Genomic DNA, 14,766 nt, shown 5'->3' with positions numbered 1-14,766 from the left:
AGTTGAAGTCCCTTTGTCCTTGATTCTGATGCTCACCCCACCTTGAATTAGAATGAGTCTTCCAGAGTGTCTTGTGTGCATCACCATGAAAATTGTGTTGAGATGAACTTGAAGTGTTATTCATGCATTGCACCTGCTCAGGGCTTTGTTGCTCATAATTGAATGTCCCAAAACTTTCTTCAGATTACTTCCACCCATGTCAGGTTTGAGATTGGCTTTGTGTATTTACTGCAGCGATTTGCATTCCATCAATTTTCTTAGCCATCTGCTCAAATTGTTGCTAAATTTGTTGATGCATCACTTTGAAGATGGTATCCACACCTTCCAGCTCCAATACACCCATTCTCTGGGCTGGTTGGCGTTGTCTTTGATGAGCAAAGAAGTATTGGTTGTTTGCCACCATCTCTATGAGGTTTTGGGCTTCCTCTGCTGTCTTCATTAGCTGCAATGAGCCTCCTGCTGAATGATCTAATACTTCTTGAGCTTTCTGGGTCAACCCTTCATAGAAGTTTTAGAGTCTATCCCACTCACTAAACATTTTTGGGGGACACTTCCTGATTAAGGCCTTGTATCTCTCACAGGCATCATACAGCGACTCTCCATCCATTTGAATGAATGTTTGCACCTTTGTTTTCAGCTTGATTACCCTATGAGGTGGGTAGAACTTGGCTAGAAATTTGCTCACCAATTCATCCCAATTGTTGATGCTCTCTTTGGAAAAGGTTTCCAGCCATTGAGTAGCATTGCCCCTCAAGGAAAATGGGAACATAAGTAATTTATAAATGTCAGGATGAACCCCATTTGTCTTGACTGTTTCACAAATCCTTAAGAAAATAGACAAATATTGGTTGGGGTCTTCAAGAGGGCCACCTCCATAAGCACAATTATTCTGCACCAAGGTGATTAGTTGAGACTTCAACTCAAAGTTATTTTCCTGAACATTTGGGGTGAGGATGCTAATCCCATAATGTCTGGGATTGGGGATAGTGTAAGAGGCCAACACCCTTCTTGCAGGCTAGGTATTGTTGCTCACTCCCTCTTCATGCACCTCAGCCTCCATGACTTGTAAAAATCACAAACAAACCAAATGAAATTTGGACATTCTAATGCTAGAATGTGGTTAGAGAGTTAGGTGACACAATGTATCAAACAGTTAATGTGCTTAGTAAAAATAAAGAAAAAATAAAAAAAAGTGCTTAATCTAGACCACCACCTTACTTAATCATTGTCAATCTATTTCAATCCCTGACAACGACGCCAAAAACTTGATGGTGTTTTTGTGGAAAAACGAATTTCCAAACACACAAATCTAACCGACAAGTGTACCGTGTAAGACCCAAAACTTTTGAAAAGTCTTATTATGATCAAGTCTCAAATCATATGGTTATTTATAGCCTTAATTTCAGAAATTATTTTATTAAAGGTAATTAAGGCAAGTTTTGATTTATTGGATTTAAGATGAGATATGATTATTATCCAATTTTATAATTATTGAATTATTTTCTATATTTAGATTATAAATTTGGCAGTTATGAAATAATAGGGATTTTACATGATTTGGATTAGATAAGTAATATTTCAAATATTACTGTTGTTATTTTGGAAAATAAGTATATTATTTCTAATTATTTGGTGGGGACATTTTATTGAAAATAATTTATGAAATTGATGAGAAAATATTATTTTTATACATTATTATTAATGGATTAAAATTTATTTCTAATTACTATAATATCCCTATTTTTATTTGAAATTACTAAAATGCCCATAACCCTAATTTTTGAAAGAGAAGCCCTAACCCTAAAAACCCTACCCGGTTCCCTTTCAACCACACCAGCACCCTAACAGCAGCAGCAGCTGCAAACAAAATGAAAGCAAAAGAAAGAAAGGGCTAGAAAGAAACGGGGGGAAAGCAGAGGGAGGCAGGGGAGGAAGAGAGGCATGGCTAGCAATGGTGGGCATTGCCGTCGCCGCCGAGTTGCCAGCCGCCGCCGCCATGGCACACCAAAGGAAGAACGGGAGTGAGGGAGCTTAGTTGCGGGAAGAGGAGGCGCGGGTCTGACTCATCCCCGCAGATCCGCCCGTCCCGACCCGTCGCCGTCGCGAGGAGGAGAAGTCCCTGTCGCCGTTCTGTGTGGCCGCGCCGTCATCGTTGTTCTCGGAGATCCACGATCAGAGGGCGCCCGCGCGGGGGTGGAGGACGTTGCTGCTGTCGCCGCTGTTAGAGCCACCGCCAGCTGCGTCACCACCGCGCCTTGCCTCGCCGCTGTTGACCTCTCCATAGTCCACTGCCGCCGGAGCTCATGCCATCGCCGATTGAGCACCACGAAGAACAGCGCCGCGTGAATCAGGGAAAGGAGATGCCTTTCTGCCTCTGCTCCTGGGTTTTGGATTCTGACCAGGCGACACTGCCGCTGTGGAGTTAGTGTTGCTCTGATCTTGCCTTGGCTCCATTTGGAATCGCTGCTGTTGGGTAAGCCTTACCCTGTTTCCGATTCTCTCTTGTTCCATCAATTCATTCCTACCTAGAAGCATTGTTGCTGACACTAGTTGTATTGAATAAAATGGTTCTAGTAAGTTGCATTGTCGCTGCCTTTACTGGAGATGGTTGCTGGCTCTGTTTGGAGATTTATGTTACAAGTAGTATTCGTTTTGGGGACTGCTTCATCTGTTGCTGGAACTACTAATGGAACCATCGCTGAGGCTTGTGTTCTTTGGTTCGGTCAGTATTCTTTAGTTACCGTAAGTACTTCTGCCTCGAGGCCTTGCCAGTTCATATCCCATGATGTGTTTTAAGGTTTCGCAATAATAATATTTTCTAGGATTAAGCTATCGGAGCCACATGTTGCGCGTAAGGGTTGTAATTGCTGCCGCGAAAGTGAACAAAGCTGTGATGTGAGCTGCCGGTAACTTCAGGTTGATAGAGACTTCTTGTGGCGCGTTTGAGTTATGGAATTGCGTTTTGAGGTAGGGGCGCTTTTCAAAAACTATGTTTTGTATATTGGAATTATTACATATGGATACTGATGTGAGATATTGTGTATTTGGTGATTGTATCTGCCTTGTGTATTATTTGATTGACTTGAATGATTATGAATGTTGGTTTGGCTGAGTTGTTGTGCGGCTTTGTGAAATATAATGTTTTGAAGTTGATTCTTTAAAGATTTGAAATTTGAGTTTAAACCGTTGAGGATTGGTTTGAATTGAGTCAATTATTTCAATGATGTGAAAAGTCGAATGCTCTTTTGAATTCAGCCTGGTTTATTTTAATTGATTTGGTTTTGGACAAATGATTTGTTATTGAACCGTTTCTTTAAAGCTTTGGAAATGAGTTATATCGATTGATATTGAGTTGATTTTGAATGGTATCCTTGAGATACGCCACTGAGGCGATTGTTGGATTTGGCTTGCTTTAAATTGATTTCTGGTTTTGAGCTGTTGAAAAGGAATGAGAAATGGTTTGGTTGGGACCCGAACCGGGTGGCAAAAGTCCAAGTTTTAGGGGAGGTGCTGCCGAAATTTTTATAAAACCTTAGTCTTGTTTGAAAGGTTATTTAAAAAGGGTTGAATTCGAGAAATTGTATTATTTGATTTATTAAGGGGATATTTATGTTTTCAAGCTTAATTTACTTGATGAACCTTATATGTTGAGTTTGGCTTATTTAGAATTGAACTATTGTTACCGTTTGTATCACTGAAGGAAAGAATGATGCTTTAATATTGATTTCAATATAAAAAGGAGTTTTTAGTGATTTTTAAAGGAACCTAGACTTTTGATTGAGTAATCAAGTTTGAGGCATTTTGGAAGAGTTGGAAAAATGGGTTCCAAAAAGAAATCTGAAAGCGGTTTGATTCAAATGAACCGGTTCCGTTTCAATGAGTTGATTTTTGGACCGGGTTGGAACTTGTGATTTTGTATGGCGAGTTTTATAGTAAATTCAGTTTTATTTACTTGAACCGAGAATCTATTATTTTAAGAGTTTCAATGAATTTTAAGGAATTGATATAGGTTGACCTTCCCTAAAGACTTGGGACTCTGCCGAGAAACTTTTGTTATAAAATCCCATTGTTGGATGGGTGATTTTGAATGCTTTGAAATAAATCCTTAACTTGCCATGGTTTGGAAGTTTGGAAAGAGAATGCCGAGAGTGGCTCTGTTTTAAAAAGGGAACTCACTTTGAGTAAATTTGGCTTATGAGCCTGAGATGATTTGAGAAACGAGATTTCTAAAGCCAAGGCTGAAAAGAGTTGAAACTTGATTTCAAAGTGAAATGAATTGAGAAAATGATTTATGGCTTAAATGCCGATTTCATAATTTGATGATTTTGAATGTGGAAGTGCTGTTTTGTTGTGAGCCGGAATGGCTTTGAATGATATGAATATTGGCTGGTTCTGGATTGAACCGTGAGCCGGAATGGCTGTGTGTGATTATTAATATTGGCTGGTTCTGGATTGAACCGTGAGCCGGATGGCTGAGATGGATGTTGATCCATGATTGAGAATGAAAGCATTTATGCTGAGATATTGATAAGTTGTGATGTTTGCACTTCCACTATCGGAGATGAGGGTTTCCCTGGGTAGTAGCAGTGGCTAGCCACCACGTGCTCCAGGTTGAGACTTGATACTCTGTTGACCCTATGTCGTAAGTGTGGCCGGGCACTGTGAAAGTCCCGGATGAGCTCGCCCCCAAAATATTCACCAGTGAGGGTGATGGATATGGATCATGTTTATGATCAAGTTTATGATGAGTATAACTCGAGTTGGGGATGCGCGACAGAGGGACAGTCCAATGGTTAGCTACCAGGACTTGTCGGGTTGGCTCTATAACCGACAGATGATATCATCAGCCACTAGGGACAGGCATGCATCATATGCATCTATGTGACATTGTTTGGGTATGCATATTGTACTTGGTTTGCCTATGTGATTAACTGCTAATTGTTCTACTTGCAATAACTGTTTGTTGTGTTTGCATCTTCCTACTTGTGTTTGCATCTGGGACTCTGTTGGATTGTGGTGGATTGGTTGTGGTTGGATTGTTTGGGCCTAGAGCCGTGGTTGAATGAGATGGACCGATGGTTGATTTCAGTTTTGTGGTTCTGGTTTGGAATAAGATATGAAAGGTCATTTTGGCTCAGTATAGATAAACCTTTTTGAAATGCTTTGATGTTTTGAGAATTGAACAGTTCCTCTTTCAGAAAAGATTTCTGACTTTACTTTTATTGTAAACTGTTGTTTTTGAAAAGAGGCATAAGATGGTTATTAATCACTGGTACGGTCTATCTTCATGTATCCTATTACAGTAATTCCCAAAAACCCTCTACTGAGAACCCTTTCGAGGATGATGTTCTCACCCCTTACATTTTTCCCCTTTCAGGATATGGGCGCAGAAGTTACGAAGAATTTATTTAGTTATTGTTGTGATGCTCTGTATGACCTTAGTTATTATTTATTGTACCCTCGTCTTTATCTTGATATATTCTGTAAGAGGGATAGGAATTGTATTGGTTAATGTTTGTAATATTACTTATATATATGTATGTATATATATGGATGTATCTTGTAAGAGTTTTTGTAAGTTGTATGGTATCTATGGATGTTCTTTGTCGAACGAAAGTATTTTTGGGAGCGGTATTGTGGTTTAAAGTTTTAAACAGGCTCATATTTTAGTATTAATTAGTATAAGTGTCGTCGTAATGTCCGAGCTATCAGAATTGCGCAGCCGGAAGCGTGAGCTTTGGTAGTTAGGGTGTTACATTATGGTATCAGAGCAGTTCTTCCTGTAGAGCCTGAGGAATGGACTGACTATGCTTGAATTGCATACTCTGAGTGTTTGTCATGTATTAGGTCTCGTCGAATGACGAGAATTAGAGCTTTATGCACATGACGATCTATTGATTTAACGCTGTTAGTCTTGCATTGCATAACTCCTAATATTAAGTTTGGCCGGCTTAATACTAGTGAATTATGTATATGAAAGCACTGATGGGTTATCATAGATGAAATCCGAGTTTTGAGTAAAGCGAATCGCGAGTTTTGGGAACGTTGGAAACTTTTTCTCGAGGCTATTCAGTTGTGTGTCTTGAATTTTGTTCGAGTCGGCCTGTTCTTTCATATTCTAACTTGAAGTTCTTGTTGCTAGTTCTTTTGAAAGGTAGCTTGATTTTTCAACTTCATTCTTCTATTCATATGCATTCCTGTTTGATCTTAAGTGCATATGCTTGGTTGAAATCCTTGTTGTATCTACCTTTCTCTATTTGAGTCCTTCTTGATTCAAGTATTCTTTGATATAGCTTTGAACTTGTCATGATGCGCTGTGCCTTTTAACTCTGAGATTCTGAGTCCATTATTAGAGAAATTATTGATTTAGTTTTTCTCTTATTTGACAGTGAGTACAGCCAATTGAGATTTTATAAAAATTGCTGTTGATTAGATATATATTTATCTATGTATAAAACTTTGAGATTTCTTATACAGTTTGACAACTATTTATTCCTAATATCCCGCCTATGCTTTTACTGGTTTACGGAACTACATTTACTTTAAAATACAATTTGACTTTCTAGTAATTTTACTACGGTTCCAACGCACATCTTCATTTGATTAGGTATTTGGATATTTTTCAAAATTTTGGAAAGGAAAGCTTTTTCACTTTTATCCCAGTTGAGTCTCATTTGATAAGCTTTACTTAACTTATTTTGAATTGAGTTTGATTTAGCATGCTATATGATTTATGCCATTGTTGTTCTTTTGAGAGTGTTGGACTCATAGCTTTCTTCCTATGAACGGACTAAATTCTCTACTAAACCTTCCATGTACATGAATATCATACTTGACCTTATTTTAACTAATCTTTTACAATTTGTGAACATTACCATTGATCTTGGTTTTTCCAATCTTGTGAATCTCATTCTTATGTGAGTTAGTTTGATTCGTTTCAAAATAGTGCATCATTTATATATCCTCTCATTATCTTTACAAAAGTTTTTAGTCAAAGATTTATCCTTGAGAAATTACTAATGATTGAGTTGTCTTTTTCTTATGACTTTTGTATTCTTTTGGATCAATTGAAAGCTTGTTTGATGACTCATGCCTAGTGAATCTTGTTTGAACTACTTTGGTTTAAGATCCTTTCTTGTATGGCTTGACTCCTTTTCAAGTACATCCTAATATCCTTGAACATCCTTTTGAAATGGTGATTTCAACTATACTTTTGGAGTCTTGTTTTGAATTTTTAAAGAAGTTTTGAATTCTCTTTGAAGAAATTCTAAACTGAATCTATTCCCTGTTACTTGATTGAGAGTGAAACCATTATTCGATTTTGACGAAATTGTTCTTAAAGTTGGCATGCGCTATTTTAAATGAGATTTTGAAAAGTTTCCTTGTTTAGTGGAAACCGATTCGTTTGTAACGCACCACTTATTTCCTTTACCAAATTGTAAACAAATTTTTACTTCGGAGTTTCTTTTCTAAAAGAGTTTAACTTCCTCTTTTGTACTTGCTACAAATGTTATACACGCTTGTTTGAATATGAAATTTTGAGAATTATGAACAAGCATTTGATTACTTCCGAGTTTTTATGAACTGCTTTTGGTTAAGTCGTGCATCTAATTATCTTTCTAAAATATTTGAGGAAATATTTTAGCTCTTAGCCAAAGTTGTGTGCATTTTGTTTTTGGAATTCTACATAATCTACTTCAACATGAAATTGTATTGAAGTAAAGCCACGTTTATGCTTTTGTTACTCTCTTGAAGGATGTTTATTGTTTAACTTCTCTTTCAGATTGCGAAGTGATTTTTTTGCAAGTTTTCGATTCTTTTGTGAACAATGCATTCGGAAGTATTTTAATCATGCTCTTGATTTCTGTGAGTTTTGTCTTGGGTCTGAGATATTCTTTTCTATAAACCTCATGCTTCTTCGGCTCAACTTGAAATTGTTTCAAACTGATGCACTGATTTTTCTGCGTATTGGTCTTATTGAATTTCCTTGATCCAAGGGTCATCTTTGAGGTTGTCAGTTGATTCATTTCTAGCAAACTTCATTTGCTTGATCATCCTTGTTGTTTGGGATTGGATATATTCCCTCAGATCTATGAGTACTATCCTTGACATTTGACTCTCCTTTCTATGATCTTGTATCCTTCTGAGTAGACTCGAGAATTGTTTTGATATCACGTGCGACTTGTAGACGTAGTTACGCGATGCGTTAGTTCTTTAGGACGTGATATATGTATACGGAAGGTGAAGCGGTAGGTGTGCAACGTTGAGTTGTAGGTGATTTATTTCTTGCGAGCGGGTTTGCGATCGTTAGGCTTATGATCGGCCATGAGATTGTAAAGTGCCTGATGGAGTTAGAAGGTTAAGGCTTCGAGGTTGAGATGAGGTTAGTGTGCAGATGTTGAGCACGTCGTTGTAACCTCATCCTGTTTTATAACCTTCAATGCCTTGCCTTACTATCACATGTTTGACCCATGTCACCTTTTTGCATTGAGCCTACCTTGTAATGTTTGCTTTGCACTCACACTTCTACCTTTGCATCCTTATGCATATGATAATCAAAGTATTTGAAAACCGTATATATGTTTATATGTTGAGACATTTTTGCTTATTTCTTAAATGTGTTCAAGAATGAACTGTTATGAAAATTCCTTCGTTTTGTATCAATTTTCGAGGGCAAAAATTTTTATAAGGTGGGTAGAATGTAAGACCCAAAACTTTTGAAAAGTCTTATTATGATCAAGTCTCAAATCATATGGTTATTTATAGCCTTAATTTCAGAAATTATTTTATTAAAGGTAATTAAGGCAAGTTTTGATTTATTGGATTTAAGATGAGTTATGATTATTATCCAATTTTATAATTGTTGAATTATTTTCTATATTTAGATTATAAATTTGGCAGTTATGAAATAATAGGGATTTTACATGATTTGGATTAGATAAGTAATATTTCAAATATTACTGTTGTTATTTTGGAAAATAAGTATATTATTTCTAATTATTTGGTGGGGACATTTTATTGAAAATAATTTATGAAATTGATGAGCAAATATTATTTTTATACATTATTATTAATGGATTAGAATTTATTTCTAATTACTATAATATCCCTATTTTTATTTGAAATTACTAAAATGCCCATAACCCTAATTTTTGAAAGAGAAGCCCTAACCCTAAAAACCCTGCCTGGTTCCCTTTCAACCACACCAGCACCCTAACAGCAGCAGCAGCTGCAAACAAAATGAAAGCAAAAGAAAGAAAGGGCTAGAAAGAAACGGGGGGAAAGCAGAGGGAGGCAGGGGAGGAAGAAAGGCATGGCTAGCAATGGTGGGCATTGCCGTCGCCGCCGAGTTGCCAGCCGCCGCCGCCATGGCACACCAAAGGAAGAACGGGAGTGAGGGAGCTTAGTCGCGGGAAGAGGAGGCGCGGGTCTGACTCATCCCCGCAGATCCGCCCGTCCCGACCCGTCGCCGTCGCGAGGAGGAGAAGTCACTGTCGCCGTTCTGTGTGGCCGCGCCGTCATCGTTGTTCTCGGAGATCCACGATCAGAGGGCACCCGCGCGGGGGTGGAGGACGTTGCTGCTGTCGCCGCTGTTAGAGCCACCGCCAGCTGCGTCACCACCGCGCCTTGCCTCGCCGCTGTTGACCTCTCCATAGTCCACTGCCGCCGGAGCTCATGCCATCGCCGATTGAGCACCACGAAGAACAGCGCCGCGTGAATCAGGGAAAGGAGATGCCTTTCTGCCTCTGCTCCTGGGTTTTGGATTCTGACCAGGCGACACTGCCGCTGTGGAGTTAGTGTTGCTCTGATCTTGCCCTGGCTCCATTTGGAATCGCTGCTGTTAGGTAAGCCTTACCCTGTTTCCGATTCTCTCTTGTTCCATCAATTCATTCCTACCTAGAAGCATTGTTGCTGACACTAGTTGTATTGAATAAAATGGTTCTAGTAAGTTGCATTGTCGCTGCCTTTACTGGAGATGGTTGCTGGCTCTGTTTGGAGATTTATGTTACAAGTAGTATTCGTTTTGGGGACTGCTTCATCTGTTGCTGGAACTACTAATGGAACCATCGCTGAGGCTTGTGTTCTTTGGTTCGGTCAGTATTCTTTAGTTACCGTAAGTACTTCTGCCTCGAGGCCTTGCCAGTTCATATCCCATGATGTGTTTTAAGGTTTCGCAATAATAATATTTTCTAGGATTAAGCTATCGGAGCCACATGTTGCGCGTAAGGGTTGTAATTGCTGCCGCGAAAGTGAACAAAGCTGTGATGTGAGCTGCCGGTAACTTCAGGTTGATAGAGACTTCTTGTGGCGCGTTTGAGTTATGGAATTGCGTTTTGAGGTAGGGGCGCTTTTCAAAAACTATGTTTTGTATATTGGAATTATTACATATGGATACTGATGTGAGATATTGTGTATTTGGTGATTGTATCTGCCTTATGTATTATTTGATTGACTTGAATGATTATGAATGTTGGTTTGGCTGAGTTGTTGTGCGGCTTTGTGAAATATAATGTTTTGAAGTTGATTCTTTAAAGATTTGAAATTTGAGTTTAAACCGTTGAGGATTGGTTTGAATTGAGTCAATTATTTCAATGATGTGAAAAGTCGAATGCTCTTTTGAATTCAGCCTGGTTTATTTTAATTGATTTGGTTTTGGACAAATGATTTGTTATTGAACCGTTTCTTTAAAGCTTTGGAAATGAGTTATATCGATTGATATTGAGTTGATTTTGAATGGTATCCTTGAGATACGCCACTGAGGCGATTGTTGGATTTGGCTTGCTTTAAATTGATTTCTGGTTTTGAGCTGTTGAAAAGGAATGAGAAATGGTTTGGTTGGGACCCGAACCGGGTGGCAAAAGTCCAAGTTTTAGGGGAGGTGCTGCCGAAATTTTTATAAAACCTTAGTCTTGTTTGAAAGGTTATTTAAAAAGGGTTGAATTCGAGAAATTGTATTATTTGATTTATTAAGGGGATATTTATGTTTTCAAGCTTAATTTACTTGATGAACCTTATATGTTGAGTTTGGCTTATTTAGAATTGAACTATTGTTACCGTTTGTATCACTGAAGGAAAGAATGATGCTTTAATATTGATTTCAATATAAAAAGGAGTTTTTAGTGATTTTTAAAGGAACCTAGACTTTTGATTGAGTAATCAAGTTTGAGGCATTTTGGAAGAGTTGGAAAAATGGGTTCCAAAAAGAAATCTGAAAGCGGTTTGATTCAAATGAACCGGTTCCGTTTCAATGAGTTGATTTTTGGACCGGGTTGGAACTTGTGATTTTGTATGGCCAGTTTTATAGTAAATTCAGTTTTATTTACTTGAACCGAGAATCTATGATTTTAAGAGTTTCAATGAATTTTAAGGAATTGATATAGGTTGACCTTCCCTAAAGACTTGGGACTCTGCCGAGAAACTTTTGTTATAAAATCCCATTGTTGGATGGGTGATTTTGAATGCTTTGAAATAAATCCTTAACTTGCCATGGTTTGGAAGTTTGGAAAGAGAATGCCGAGAGTGGCTCTGTTTTAAAAGGGAACTCACTTTGAGTAAATTGCTATGAGCTGAGATGATTGAGAAAAAAAAAAAAAAAAAAAAAAAAGAGATGTTTGGAAAGGTTGATGATTGGAATGTGGAATCTGTTTTGGTGAGTGGAATGGCTTTGAATGATATGAATATTGGCTGGTTCTGGATTGAACCGTGAGCCGGAATGGCTGTGTGTGATTATTAATATTGGCTGGTTCTGGATTGAACCGTGAGCCGGATGGCTGAGATGGATGTTGATCCATGATTGAGAATGAAAGCATTTATGCTGAGATATTGATAAGTTGTGATGTTTGCACTTCCACTATCGGAGATGAGGGTTTCCCTGGGTAGTAGCAGTGGCTAGCCACCACGTGCTCCAGGTTGAGACTTGATACTCTGTTGACCCTATGTCGTAAGTGTGGCCGGGCACTGTGAAAGTCCCGGATGAGCTCGCCCCCAAAATATTCACCAGTGAGGGTGATGGATATGGATCATGTTTATGATCAAGTTTATGATGAGTATAACTCGAGTTGGGGATGCGCGACAGAGGGACAGTCCAATGGTTAGCTACCAGGACTTGTCGGGTTGGCTCTATAACCGACAGATGATATCATCAGCCACTAGGGACAGGCATGCATCATATGCATCTATGTGACATTGTTTGGGTATGCATATTGTACTTGGTTTGCCTATGTGATTAACTGCTAATTGTTCTACTTGCAATAACTGTTTGTTGTGTTTGCATCTTCCTACTTGTGTTTGCATCTGGGACTCTGTTGGATTGTGGTGGATTGGTTGTGGTTGGATTGTTTGGGCCTAGAGCCGTGGTTGAATGAGATGGACCGATGGTTGATTTCAGTTTTGTGGTTCTGGTTTGGAATAAGATATGAAAGGTCATTTTGGCTCAGTATAGATAAACCTTTTTGAAATGCTTTGATGTTTTGAGAATTGAACAGTTCCTCTTTCAGAAAAGATTTCTGACTTTACTTTTATTGTAAACTGTTGTTTTTGAAAAGAGGCATAAGATGGTTATTAATCACTGGTACGGTCTATCTTCATGTATCCTATTACAGTAATTCCCAAAAACCCTCTACTGAGAACCCTTTCGAGGATGATGTTCTCACCCCTTACATTTTTCCCCTTTCAGGATATGGGCGCAGAAGTTACGAAGAATTTATTTAGTTATTGTTGTGATGCTCTGTATGACCTTAGTTATTATTTATTGTACCCTCGCCTTTATCTTGATATATTCTGTAAGAGGGATAGGAATTGTATTGGTTAATGTTTGTAATATTACTTATATATATGTATGTATATATATGGATGTATCTTGTAAGAGTTTTTGTAAGTTGTATGGTATCTATGGATGTTCTTTGTCGAACGAAAGTATTTTTGGGAGCGGTATTGCGGTTTAAAGTTTTAAACAGGCTCATATTTTAGTATTAATTAGTATAAGTGTCGTCGTAATGTCCGAGCTATCAGAGTTGCGCAGCTGGAAGCGTGAGCTTTGGTAGTTAGGGTGTTACATACCGGGTCGCATCAAGTAATAATAACTCACATGAGTGAGGTCGATCCCACAGGGATTGAAGGATTGAGCAATTTTAGTTTAGTGGTTGATTTAGTCAAGCAAACAAGAGTTGATTTGAGTAATTTATAGTAAACAGAAGCTAAATTGCATGAATTATAAACGGAGAGGGGAAATTGCAGTGAATTAGAGAGACAAAAAGTAAAATAGCTGAATCTTGAAGGACAAGTAAAGTAAAGGACAGAAACTTAGAGTGCAAGAAATATAAATTACATGAATGATAGAGGGCTCAGGGAGTTGGGATTGCAGAATTTAAACAAAGAAAAGTAAATTGCAACAAGCAGAAGAATAAAGGATGACTTGAATTGAAATAGATCTTAAACAGAGAAGTGAATTAGCTTGAAGAAGCATTCAGCAGATGAACTAAAATGAAAATGCAGATCTCAGGGGTCAAGAGACTAGAAAACTAAGTCTAGATCTCACTACCTTCCTTGATCCAACAAAGAACAATTTACAGAAGGAAAGAAAGATGAAAACAATAAGGAAGATTTAGATCCAATCCTTAGATCAATTGAGAGGAAGAGTGAGAGATGATTCTCAGAATTTGAATCAATGGAACTCTTCAAAAACTCAATTCAAGATCCAAAGGAAGATAGCAAAAGTAGCAGAAGACTTGAAAATGTAATCAGAAATCTAAATCCAATCCACAATTCCTTAGAATTATGCAGAAGAGAACAAAGATGAATTATAGATCAAGGATTGAAATAGAATTTCTTCAATTTCTATCCACAATTCATAAACAGAAAGCAAGAAAATCAAAAGTGAGAACAAGGAGGAGAGAACTCAGCTCTCAATCCCAGTTCTCAATTCAAAGCTCAAAACTAATGAAAATTCAAAAGTGAAAATAAGTGTAAGCCAAAAGTCCTATCTAAATCAAACTAAGTCCTATTTATACACTTTCTATTTTTGATTTTTAGAATTTGGAGTGGGCTTTTCATTTGATGGAGAATTGGATCCAAATTGGCAATTAGATGGAAATTGGACCCATGGTGCACCTCCCAGGCTTGAATTGTTGCGTGCAATACATCCAGGGTAGCGCTCAGTTAAAATGTTTTAACTGAGCGCCCCTCCTTGTGTCCTTGGCTTGTCTTGGTGGTGCTCATAATGCTTGATGCATGCAATCAGGGTAGCGCTCAGTTAAAATGTTTTAACTGAGCGCCCCTTCTCTTTGTGTAGCGCCTTGTTTGGTGGGCTTGAGGCACTTGGTTCGAGCCTTGAGGAGTGCACTTCGGTGCTTATTTCCTTGGCCAAGTGGTAGCACTCCTTCCTTGCAAGAGAGGGCTCCCTTGTTCGAATCCTGGTGGTTGCTTTTTGTCTAATTTCCCTTGGTGAAGAATAGCAAGTAGCGCTCCCTTGGTCCCATCATGTACACGGTTCGAGACTTGGCTCCCCCACTTTTGCTTGCTTGCACCTTGATTTCTTTCTCCAAAGGCACGAAAAAGGTAAGATGAGTTAACTGAGCGCCAATGCTTTTCTCCTTTCTCTTGGGCGCTCAGTTAACTAAGTTAACTTAGCGCTAGTGCCTTTGTTTCCTTGGGTGACGCTTTCCAAAGCTCCCTTGCCCATGCTTTTGGTTTCTTGGGTCGCAATGCGCCACGCTTTTGGTTCCTTAGGTTACGCTTTCTAAAGCGTGGCTTAAGGTCTAAAGCGTG

At 38.5% G+C, this 14,766-nt stretch overlaps 2 long non-coding RNA genes across 2 annotated transcripts; both read left to right on the top strand.

Moving 5' to 3' along the window:
• The first annotated feature begins 1,788 nt into the window (after positions 1-1,788).
• On the top strand, positions 1,789-5,616 carry LOC112790535 (uncharacterized). Its single transcript, XR_003196668.3, has 4 exons — positions 1,789-2,473; positions 2,575-2,742; positions 2,823-2,967; positions 5,378-5,616. It is a non-coding gene; the product is annotated as an uncharacterized lncRNA (long non-coding RNA).
• Positions 5,617-9,156: 3,540 nt separating this feature from the next.
• Positions 9,157-12,915, top strand: LOC112790534 (uncharacterized). The gene is made up of 4 exons (XR_003196667.3): positions 9,157-9,845; positions 9,947-10,114; positions 10,195-10,339; positions 12,677-12,915. It is a non-coding gene; the product is annotated as an uncharacterized lncRNA (long non-coding RNA).
• The last annotated feature ends 1,851 nt before the right edge of the window (positions 12,916-14,766 follow it).

Source organism: Arachis hypogaea, chromosome 3 (genome assembly GCF_003086295.3).
Source record: "Arachis hypogaea cultivar Tifrunner chromosome 3, arahy.Tifrunner.gnm2.J5K5, whole genome shotgun sequence".
NCBI classification, from domain to species: Eukaryota; Viridiplantae; Streptophyta; class Magnoliopsida; order Fabales; family Fabaceae; genus Arachis; species Arachis hypogaea.
This window is presented reverse-complemented; position numbering and strand designations above follow the sequence as displayed.